A 12185-nucleotide genomic window follows, 5' to 3' on the forward strand; every position below is an offset into this window, starting at 1 on the left:
GACGAGATCGTTGCACTTGGCAAGTCCATGGGGCTGGTCGTCGACGAGGACGACATCAACGACCTTCTCGAGGAGCACTAAGAGGAGCTTATGACGGATGACCTGAAGGAGTTGGAGGCCATGCAACATAACGTCGTTCAAGAGGAGTTCTCTAGCAGTGGCGAGGAGGATGAGGACAACCCTAAGACAACGGCAGAAATTAAGGATGTTCTAGCCGCTTTTCATAAAGTGAAATCGTTTGTAGAAAAAAAAGACACCCCAAAAAGGCTCACACAGGTCGTATGCTTGCGCAGTTCGACGACGTTTGCCTGATTCGTTTCAGGAACATTGTGAAAAGTAGGCAGAAGCAATCTTCCTTGGATAGTTAATTTTTAAAGAGGCCTTTAGTATTAGCAGGAGTAAGTAAAAAGGAAGAACCAAGTGATACTAAAAAACAGAAAGTTGAAAGTGGTTTTATTTTATTTTAGTTTTTTGTAAAGTTAAGTATTACAGTTTTGTTAATATTTTTCGTAAATTTTAGTTTAGTTTTCCTTACATTTTTTTATGTGTTTCGTAAAGTTAAGTGTACGTACGTACGTATCTGCCTTTTGTCCTCCTCCTCTGTCGCCACTTTCGGAGATAGCCTCGCTCGAAAGGTAAGCTTCCACATTTTACTACATACGTACAGTATTTCTTGTATACCATGTGCACTAATACACTTTATTTACAGGTAATTAGCAGTACGTTATTAATTTAGGTATTGAATGGTCCAAATTGTTGTAGTATTTCATTGTTTATAGGTCAATTTAGCTTTATTAAGAAATTTACTGGGGTGTTTTTGGAGGGCTTGGAACAGATTAGCCATTTTACACGTAAAATGTGGTCCAAGATACGAAAACCTCATGAAACGCAAGGTGCCTCGTAACGGATTAATTTTGTACCTCGAGGTACCACTGTATATATACGTATATATATATATATATATATATATATATATATATATATATATATATATATATATATATATATATATACGTCCCTTTTTTACACAGGTTTGATTATACGCAGTTTTAAATTTCCCGCCCTCAAGTATGTTTTTTCTGATCTGCAGGGACAACAACAGACAAACAAACAAGATCCTCGGTCCGCGTTCATCTCATCTGAAGTCCTGGCAGCCTCCGTAGTTATTCAGCAGTATTTTTAGGAATTTTCAAGTGGTTAAAAGTTATTACTATGGCTTCAAATTGCCCTTCCAATTTCAGTGAAAACAACCCAGCAAAGAAAATAAGAAAAGTTCTTTGTTTAGAAGAAAAGAATAAAATTCTTAAGAAAATAAGTGGTGGAATGAGTTATGCAGCAATAGCTTGTAAGTATGGACTGAATGAATTGAGTGTTCGCACAATAAAATGCCAAGAAAAGAGCATAAAGGATGCTCTGGCTATGTGCATACCATTCTTAATGAAAGTAAGAATGCCCATGTATAAATTCACAATCATATATGGAATGAAAATATTTGAAATATAGAGCAAATCTGCTGCCATCTTGGAAGTGTCAGCCATCTTGGAAATTGCCATATACAGTACGGTCCCCAATTATGCGAGAATTTGGTCGATCCACAGCCTCGCAGAGTTGGAAATTCGCATATTTCGAAACATACCTTATAGGAATAATTCCATTAGGGCCAAGGCAAACGACAACTTACCCAGTCAAACTTTTTTATACTAGCCATTTTCAATAGTACTTTCTATGTGCTATACGTACTGTAATTTCTTCTAATATGAAATTGTTCTTATGGATAAATAAAACATTAAAAAGGTTTTAATAACTTGAAAAATTTTTAAATTACACAGGAAAGTGAAAACTCCCACATGTAAACAATGCCACCATAGGGTGCAAGTGTACTGTACGATATCACAATTTTTTTGAAAGTAAATTGTATTTTTCCTGATTATACAAACCTGAGGTCCTTTACATAAGGAATTACTATTCAGCGCCAGCTGGACCCGTCATAAGATTTACTAACGAGGTAGTTCGGCAGTAATTGCTTGTCCGATGGTCAGGAGTCCCGCCCGACTGGAGGTGAACCTATCACTTTGCTTTAGGCCCAGGAACAGAGTGAGGGGTGGCATGAGGTGGGACTATATGTAAAGGACCTCAGGTTTGTACAGTTAGGAAAAATAATATTGTTATGATACAATAAAGTTTTATACATACTTACCTGGCAGATATATACTTAGCTATAGACTCCGTCGTCCCCGACAGAAATTCGAATTTTGCGGCACACGCTGCAGGTAGGTCAGGTGATCTACCTCCCTGCCGCTGGGTGGCAGGAATAGGAACCATTACCGTTCTAGAACCAGATTTTCTCTTCCACCTGTCTCCTGCGGGGAGGCTGGGTAGGCCATTTATCATATATATCTGCCAGGTAAGTATGTATAAAACTTTATTGTATCATAACAATATAATTTTTATACATTCAACTTCCCTGTCAGATATATACTTAGCTGATTGGCACCCATTGGTGGTGGGTAAGAGACAGCTACTTACTGAATAGACAGGTAAACAACATATGTTGTAGGTAATAAATAAAACCTTGGTTCCTACTTGTTTAGGTGGAAGATTCCCTGGCTAATGCCTAGGAATCTGCCTCGCCTCAAGAGCCTCAGCGAGGATGTGACCTATGGCTAAGAGTTCTTGTGGGTCTGTCGATGGGGTCTTATCCACTTACTCGACAGAGCCTGAAGGCCTTTGTCAATGGGGTCTTATCCACTTACATGACAATACACCTATGCCTAGTGGCATAATTTTAGGAGCACAACACCGATCCCGATCACCTGATCCTAACACAAGGGTTAGTGCTTAAATTGAAAAGAGTTATCCCCCAAACTCCTTTCAAATAACCCAAAGAAAAACACGACGTTAAAATAATATTCTAACTCACTAGTTAAGGATCAGTATCGGCTCCCTTCCCAGCAACGTATCTGCAGACACGTATCAACCTAGAGAGAAGGATCTCTCGTAGGTTATCTTGACATCCTTCGGGTAATGGGAAGTCAACACAGAGTTGCATCTCCCGTATGTAACAGCTAATATGTCCTTTATGACATATAGTTAGGAAAGAACAAGAATTCGCAAAAGCTCGTACTTCCTGCGATTTTAATACTCAGCTGTTTGAAGGAATCATCAAGGCACTTATCAGTGCTAAGGAGATCACAATTGTCTCAAAGAAGGCCCGGGCGTTCTTTTATATAGATCTCTTCTGGATGAAGCCTGGAGCCTGGCTGGCGCTTCGCGCCTGGTAGGCGCCTGGCTGGCGCCTGGCTGGCGCCTTGCGCCTGATTGGCGTCTAGCGCCTCGCGCCTGGCTGGAGCCTAGCGCCTGGCTGGCACATTACTCTCTGCTAGCGCTCCTGGCGCCTGGCTGGAGCCTGGCTCCTGGCTGGCGCTTTTAGCGCCTGGCGCCCGGCTGGTGCTTCTGACGCCTGGCGTCCGGCTGGTGCTTCTGACGCCTGGCGTAACCGGGGTGCTTTACTGACGCTGGCGCCCGGCTAGCTCCTCCCCCCCTTGCTGGAGCTTCGAGCTTGGCTGGAGCTTCGAGCTTGGCTGGAGTCTTGAGGTTGTCTGGCGATGTCTACACCGGACACTCTCATCTGTCCAATCTGTTCGCCTCTGGCGCATTTGCACCAGGTTGGAGGCTCACTCCTTCTCCGCCTCAGACAATAAAAGCGTTCATTCGAGCTGTCTGCCTCTGGCATTTTTCGCCTGTTGGACATTTGGCGCCTGGCTGGCGCTACGTTGCCCGAGGATCCTGAACAAACCACAATAGTTTATCAGGCGACTGGAGAAGGGTGGAAGGAACTCCTCCACCTTGAGCCTCTGGTCTCGGACGAGGGGAGGCGTTTGTAGCCAGTTACATCCAGTAGACGATAGGCTATCTAAACAGGACGAGAGAGAAGTCTTTCTCCAAGGAGGATCCTTCGTGCGTACTTCCGTTGCTAACGAAATCTAATCCTACCTGTTAAGGAGGTTTCTTGTTGCAGAATCTTCCCTCTCCTTGCCCAAAGGAGGGGAAGGAGCCTGGAAGTCACAGGAGACTCTGAGCCGAAAGTGGGCGAACCCAGGGCTTTCTTGGCTCTATCGTGTCCCTCTGAGTACCTTCTGGGAAGCGCTTCGAGCCCTCATCGCACCCAAAAGACTCTGTAGGCAAACGTTAAGCCATTTCTTCTGCTGAAGATAAAACTTACGTACCCTGCCTGGGCAAATAGACCCTTCTATCTCTTCCCTTATTAATTGGGAAGGCCCCTTGCTTCAAAGCTCTGAGCTAGGATAAAAAGGGTTTTAGTCCTTTGTTAAACATACTATGCTGGCAAGTACCAAACGCCGTCTCCATTGAATCTGATGCGAGATTCCAAAACACAAAAATTCACTTGTCCTCTAGGTCGTTGGTAAGGTCAAGAGAAAAAATGAATTCCCTCATAAGATTTCTAAAAGAAACTTGATGAGGAGAGGTTCCAACTTGTCGGAACACGGAATCTGCGGGCCACAAAAAGATCCCAACTCGAAGTACCTGATATCCTACTCTTGGATGTCTCGAGGTATCGTATAAGATCCTCCCTAAGATCTTAGTACTCTGCTATCTCTAAGTCTCTTTGTAGAGACTGAGTATAGCCTGCTAATGTATTCTCTGATATCAGATATATACAAAGGTGATTCTTCTCTTAGAAAGGGAAGAAAACCTTCATGTGGATCACTGAGGTATCGGAAGAGGACAGCTTCTTCAATCAACCCAGCACGGTCTGCAGCACTTCTTGTCTTGGCCATGACACTTGTCATTCACCTTGAAAAATCCTCTCATTCATGTCAACTTCTCGTCAGTCTGCACGCAGACAGACACAGAGTTGAGAGGTTTTTAAGGTCCCTTTCTAAGTGAGGCTGATAGTGTAGACAGACTCTCTTGTGAAAGCCTTTAGAAAGTGCTGTGAGAAGGAACGTGACCTCTGTGAATCAAGCCTCTCAAAGGCCAAAATGGGGCGAAAAGCATCATCCTCTCTTCCTCTGACGCCAGTAACTATCTTAATATATATCTGTTAAGAATTTATATATAGGGAAAAAGCTATGTTTATTCCCCTTTCAAACTAAAGGATGGCGTATATTCCTACCGCTCTTGTATCAAGAATAAGGAAGCAGTTTAGAGGAAACCTTTTCGTCTTCAACATTGCGAAGAGATCTATGAAGAAGACGTCTCGGAAGTTTTCACAACCCTCTTTCCAACTAATACTAGACAGACGTTAATAGTAATTATCGTCGTTCGAGAAGGTTCTCACGGACGTGCAACATCGTGCAGCGAACCTCTTAAGGATCGTTACGTTCCGTGTCTGTGTTCCAAACAGGTTCTTTTCTTGTTAACGCGAACAGGGGCGAAAAAAGAGATTCTAGATGCTCCTTGAGACATGAGAGAGCTGTGGAATTGGCCTAATTGATTTAAAAATCATTTTGTCCCTCCTTGGGATCGAACCCCCCTCCAGTTAGATGGGGAACGAAATCAGGAACGAATCGTGACGTTACCGAGCCTGCTGTCAGAGAGGCTATTGAACCCTCCGGTTAACAACTCGCTATATCGAGAAATAATCAAGTCACTTAAATTGCTTGAGATTCTTCTAGACTATGTGCCAGAATCTCTGTACCTCTGTATGGTACCCGGCACCCTCTCATAGTTATTTCCGTTTCTTGGTAGGAAAAACTTTATAGGCATAATATAGTCTATACAGGGAAACAAATTTCTGCCACGAAGAAAAAGGTTCCCATTAGACTCATCCATCTCCTCACTAAGTATGCTCCGTTCTTTAATAAGGCTATGCTTTCTTAAGCATGAGAGCATTATATAATATAGTGCTCTGCCGCGTTAGAATCATCTACAATTCCGTTACATTGCAGTAAACAGAATAGAAAGGTTGTAAGAGATCTTTCTATTGAAAGCTTCTTAACAAAATGCAGACAATGTTATTCATGCTTGCCTACAAATCCCCTCCATTCGAGGCTAAGTCCGAGATTGTAAGGGAGAGAAACGGATAACCAGTCAATCCCGTAGTAGAGAGAGATGTAACCAACCGCTCATGACCGAAAACTAGATGGTACTGTGTTAGCTTACCGTGACAGCGGTAAGCGCCGCCTCGGTGTATTCCTCCTGAGTTGCCAGTTATTCCATTCAATGAAGGAATATGATAAAAGTATTCTCGAGCCCAAGGAAGTTCTCAATAATGCATATTTAAGCGAAACAACCTTCGTTAAATACAGAAGCTGAGTCAGTGTTGTCGTAACAAACCCTTTAAGCGTAATCCTTACCTAGGAAACTCCTGGAAGGATACAGGGAAATCAGTTGCGAACCATAGAGGTAATTGCAATATGCGCATAGTATGACCTGACCACACAGTAGTCTTATACAGCAATTCTCTAGTACATTCTTTCCTTGCCGAGGCAGAGAGAAAATGGAAAGTTTTCTATCTTCGTTCTGTCCGTTGATCGAACGAATTAGTATTAGTCGAAGGAGATCCCTCTTTGAGAACCGAGAATCGAAGAGATCTCTCAAGCTTCCTATTCTCTTGGACATAAGACTTAAAAGACGTATTCTCCACGTCTATTACTTGAAAGAGCCTCTAATCAATGAATGAGAGCTCTTCCGAATCTTGTCCAAAAGAGCTTAAATGCTTACGCGATCAGATGTATTGAGATCTTTGTAAATGAGAACTAACCCAAAAATATACAGGTACTATCCTACTTACAACCAAGTTTGGTTCCGACCCACTGGTTGTAAGTCGGAATGGATGTAAGTCGAACCTTAGAAAGTGGCCAACATACTGGGTAGGGTATACTATCAAACCTTTGCTATATAAGTGCCTACTTAGTACTGTAATGTAATGTACAATCATTATTTCAATTTTTTACCATAATGTACTTCTACTAATACATTTTAATCATTTATTTAATAGTATATATTACGTACAATCGGGCATTGAGTTACAATGGGGTTAGGTTCTTGCATGCATGTCAGAAGTCGATTCTTACGTAAATTGGTTTGCAATTCAGTCTACAGTACAATTAATACCAAATGATGCTGCAGATAGGGCAGGGTAACTCAAACTGATGCTGCCTGAGTGATGGAGAGTTTCTCATGCCTGAGTGATGAGAAGTTCTTCCCATGAGATGGCGCAGTGCCAAAGTTAACTCCCAATGGTCAACCCTGTTCTGAAGTAAGGTTGTTTAAGTACGCAGTGGGTACTTATGTTTTGAGTAGGTTGTAAGTCGGATAGTACCTGTACAAAGAGTATACATTTTTGTCTATTCACTCATTAGACAATCCGTTTAATATCTCCCTAAAGAAGGAAGTTAATCCAGAAACTCATTAAGCCTTCGTGATTTCCACAGAAATCGCGGAAGAAACAGGATTCCTGTTCAAATCTAGGGTTTACGGAAGGAAGAATGATGTTCCTTTTCCGCAGTCATTACCGAACGCCGAAAAGATGAGATTCTTATTAAGAAAAACTCCCGTAGCTCTTGCCTCGTCACAACCAGGGAAGAGTATGAATGAAGGAGAGAGTCCACGCTGAGAGGAACTGTCTGTTACAGCAGTCTTCCTGAATTTGGAGAAGGTCTTTCTCTCAGTATCAGAATCATCTTGACAAAGGCAATGGCCGCCTGTGCGGCATCTTGCGCCTTTGCCAGGAGAAGGCTAATTCTGCAAAAAACCAAAACGCAAAGTCTCGTGACTGACTTCTCTCCATAAGGCAATTCAGGATATCTTGGTGCCTCGCGCCTGGCTCCTGGCTCCTGCCTCCTGGCTGACTCCTGACTCCTGACTCCTGATTCCTGCCTCCTGACTCCTGCCTCCTGGGTGACTCCTCACTCCTGGCTCCTGGCTCCTGCCTCCTGGGTGACTCCTCACTCCTGGCTGGCGCCACACGCCCGGTTGACTCCTCACTCATGGCAGGAGTCACGCGTCTGGTTGACTCCTCACTCTTGGCAGGAGTCACACGTCTGGCTGACTCCTCACTCCTGGCAGGAGTCACGAGTCTGGCCTGACTCCCTCCTCCTGGAAGGAGTCATACACTTGGCTGACTCCTCACTCCTGGGAAGGAGTTACACGTCTGGTTGACTCCTCACTCGCAGCAGGAGTCGGACGTCTGGTCTGACTCCTCACTGGCCGGAAGGAGTCATACGCTTGGTTGACTCCTCACTCCTGGGAGGAGTCACACGTTTGGTTGACTCCTCACTCCTAGCAGGAGTCACTCGTCTGCCTGACTCCTCACTCCTGGCTGGAGCCACTCGTCTGGTTGACTCCTCACTCCTGGCTGGAGCCTCTCTCCTGGATGGCTCCTGGTTGGAGCCTCACGCCTGGAAGAAGCCTAGCGCCTGGCTGGCGCCTGGCTCCTGGCTTCTGAATCCTGATCGTCTGAATATTCCTCCTCCTTATCCACCGAGGGAAAGGAGGTTTAGATAATAAAGGAGAAAACACTGTATTAGGATACCTTTCCAATGGCTCTCCTTGGCAGTCTGGGACATTCTACAGAACCTGCCGAGGGGACGCCTGACCGGTGGGGATTCTCTGAAACCTCCGTACGGCTTTCGACATTCCTTCTCCTCTGGGCTTGGGAGCTTGGAAGAGGTGTAGACCTGGGAGCGAGACAGAGCCGATCAGACGCACCCTCCATTGCACTGGGAACACTATATTCACTTCTTACCTTTTAAGAGCTCGCTTGAGCTACATCCATTTCTCTTCAAATTTGCAAATATGAATTTGTAGATTCCTGTGGAGTAAGAAGGTGATGAGGATGCAACAACTACTGGTACTGTTAATACCCTAATTGCTCGTTAACACAAGGAGCTATAAAAGTTCTTTAAGGAAAGCGTAAATAGTTACTTTTCTGACTTCCCAAAGTAGGAAGAAAGAGTTTATATTTCCTCAATCAAGTTCTAACACTTATTACACGTATTAATGAATAAATATTAATAATTCCCTTTCTTGCAAACTATGTGAGTGTCTACCGAAAATTTCGGCAGTTTCATGTAATATATTCTTCGAAATTTCGAAACGAAATTCATTAAAAAGTTAATAAAAGCGTATGCCAAACCAAAGACCCAGTATACTTCCCTGCAAAAGACAGCCCAGAAGATCGATGGCGGTGAAAAACGAAAATCAAGTCAGGAAGTACCGCAAACGTATGTTTACAATACGGCCGACAGAGAAAATCTGGTTCTAGAAATGTAGTGGTTCCTATTCCTGCCACCCAGCGGCAGGGAGGTAGATCACCTGACGTACCTGCAGCGTGTGCCGCGAAATTCGAATTTCTGTCGGGGACGACGGAGTATATAGCTAAGTATATACTATCTGACAGGAAGTTGAATGTATAAAAATACAATTTAATTCCAAAAATTGTGATATGTTCCGACACGTAATACAAACCCTCGGTCCTTTACATAAGGGAGACTCACTTATTGGTGGGTGGAATCTGAGTCTTGTGAACAGACTGGTGTTAACCCAACCTGGGTCCCTTCCCTGGTCGTAAAAGCATAGGGGGGAACCTAGCCTCTATCCAACTGATCGGAGTGTGCACTGCAAGATCAGTGGTCAGACCTCTGGACCAATTCATAAGAGGGAGTCAAGTGTACCTCTTATGAATAGCAAGCAAGAACTACGTCATATGTAAGAGCCAAATATATAGTATTGGGTTTGTCTCTTTACTGGTGTACGCTTTCCCCTTGCTAGGGAGGGATGGATAAACGCTTCTATCCCTAATGAAAGGCAATAGAATGGAGCTCGGTTATGTAGCTTACTTGCATCGTCGTCCTGTCCAGCGTCGTGATGACTGCTACCTTCTGCCTGCAGGGAGAGGGAAGAAAAGAGGAGGAAGAGAAGCCAGTCACACTCTCATTTTACTCTCCATTCATGCAGTCTCACAAGGACGAGATGTTACCTTGTCCTGTAAAGGAGCTGGGTAAGCTACACAACTTGTTGAGCAGCCACCATGGATCCCAAGGAAAAAGTGTCCAAGGACCTATGGGCAATATCCCGAAGGTAGAAGGAGGTGAAGGTGGTCTGGTTGGCCCATACCCCCGCCTTCAGCACCTGTGCCACAGAAAAGTTCTTGTGGAATGCAAGGGTTGGACCATGTCTCTGACTTCGTGGGCTCTCGGACGAAAGGTACAGTGTCGGCACTCCTCTCGGAGTCGTACGCTTTCCAGATTACCTCACGAAGCCAGGAAAGAAACAGTCCCCCCCCGACCTTGGAGACTTCTTTCTTTGGTCACCCGGTGCTAACTAAGAAGCGTTGACACTCAGGCCTGAGGTGTCGAGTTCTCTTCAGATAGCGCCGTAGCACCCTCATAGGACAAAGCAGCATCTCATCTGTATCATTATCAGTGAAGTCTTCCAGGGACAGGATCGTGAAGGACTCGGACCTATTGTCTGGGACCAAAGGGTTCTGAGTGTTAGCTACGAAATTGAGCGTAACCAATCCCCATCCCCTCAAGTGTTTAACATCGAAGGAAAGACCATGATGTTCTCCTACTCTCTTTGCCGATGCCAAGGCCAGAAGAAAGACAGTCTTGAGGGTCAGATTCCTTTCTGACGACTCTCGGAGCGGCTAGTAGTCTGTGAGTCAAGCTCCTTAAGCCAAGAGTCACATCCCACCCTGGGGGCCTGAGTTCCCTGGGTGGGCAAGACCTCTTGAAGCTCCTCATTAGGAGAGATATTTCCATGGAGGAGAAAATATTGACTCCCTGCAGTTTAAGGAGAAGGCCCAGGGCGGCTCTGTAGCCTTTGACCGCGGAGACAGAGAGGAGCTTCTCTGGGCGAAGAAAGTTGAGGAAATCTGCTCCACAGAAGATGGACCACTTTCCCTGGTATACTGCTGCAGAGGACTGTCTGAGGTAACCAGCCATCTCTGTTGCTGCTCGGCGAGAAAAGCCTCTCACTCACAGATAGTAAATAACCGCCAGCCGTGAAGACACAAGGAATGAACTGTATGGTGGTACCGTTCTACATGCGGTTGGCACAGCAGGTTGTGCCATGGGGGAATCTCTCGCAGTGCCTTTGAGAGAGGAGAAGAGCCAGCAGGTTTGAATACCGCCATTTGGGAGCCACCAGAATTATCCGAAGATTGGCGGTGATCAGCACTCTGCTGATCACCTAGCAAATCAGGCAGAATGGGAGAAAGGCAATAAACTACGAGATTGTCCCATGGGTGTTGGAACATGTACTCTGGCAGCTGCCCATGGGTCCGGCACAACTGAGAAGAAAACCTGAAGTTTTCTGTTGTGCCGGGTGGCGATCCACTACTGGACGCCCCCATAGGTCGAAGAGCCTTTCCGCCACGGCTGGGTGTAGAGACCATTCGGTCCCAATCACATGATTCTGGTGGCTGAGCTTGTCTGCCCCTATATTCCTCTTGCCTGGAATGTATCTGGCTGACAACTCTACCGAGTGAGCTACGGCCCACTCGTGCACCTGCATCGTCAACTAGTGCAACGGGAGGGACACTAGGGCCCCCTGTTTTGTTGACATATGATACTACCATGGTGTTTTGTCGCTCATCAACACCACGGAGTGTCCCATCAGTCGTTCCCAGAACTTTTTGGAGTTGCGAGGGAGTGCAGCCTTGAGTTCCAGGAAGCTGATGTGAAGGTGCCTATCATGATAGTTCCACACTCCTGCAACCAGCAACTCTTCAAGCCCAAACCCTCAGTCGATGCATCTGAGAACAGTAGCATCTAGGGAGGGGGAGTGCGCAGGGGCACTCCTATTAAGAGGGTTCTGTCGTCTAGCCACCATGCCAGGTCCTCCTTACTTCCTCCGTGAGAGGAACCAGGAAGGATGTGGATCCCGTGCCTGTGAACCAGTACTCCTTTAGTTTCCACTAAAGAGACTGCAGGTGAAGACGCCATGATGACATTGGAATTTTACGGGCTGCTCTGTGAGCAAGAGCCTGTGCTGACACAAGGTCAGCTTAATCAAAAACAACATGACAGGAACCGTCTGGCTGCCTCCCTGAACCTGCTGATCTGCGAGTCTGCGGGGAAGACTCATGCTGCTACCGTATCGACCAGCATGCCCAGGTACTTTATCCTCTGCTTGGGTTCAGGTCTGACTTCTCGACATATACCACTATCCCCAGACGCGGCATAAGTTGAGGAGGTCTATCTCTGTCCTGTAGC

The 12185-nt window shown here is 45.4% G+C and overlaps 1 protein-coding gene across 1 annotated transcript in view; it reads right to left on the minus strand.

The window, feature by feature from the left end:
- The window catches only part of LOC135224437 (protein AATF-like), a 109815-nt gene that overhangs the window by 51946 nt on the left and 45684 nt on the right, over positions 1 to 12185 (minus strand). The window lies entirely within an intron of this gene.

This window comes from Macrobrachium nipponense, chromosome 20 (assembly GCF_015104395.2).
Source record: "Macrobrachium nipponense isolate FS-2020 chromosome 20, ASM1510439v2, whole genome shotgun sequence".
Classification (NCBI taxonomy): domain Eukaryota; kingdom Metazoa; phylum Arthropoda; class Malacostraca; order Decapoda; family Palaemonidae; genus Macrobrachium; species Macrobrachium nipponense.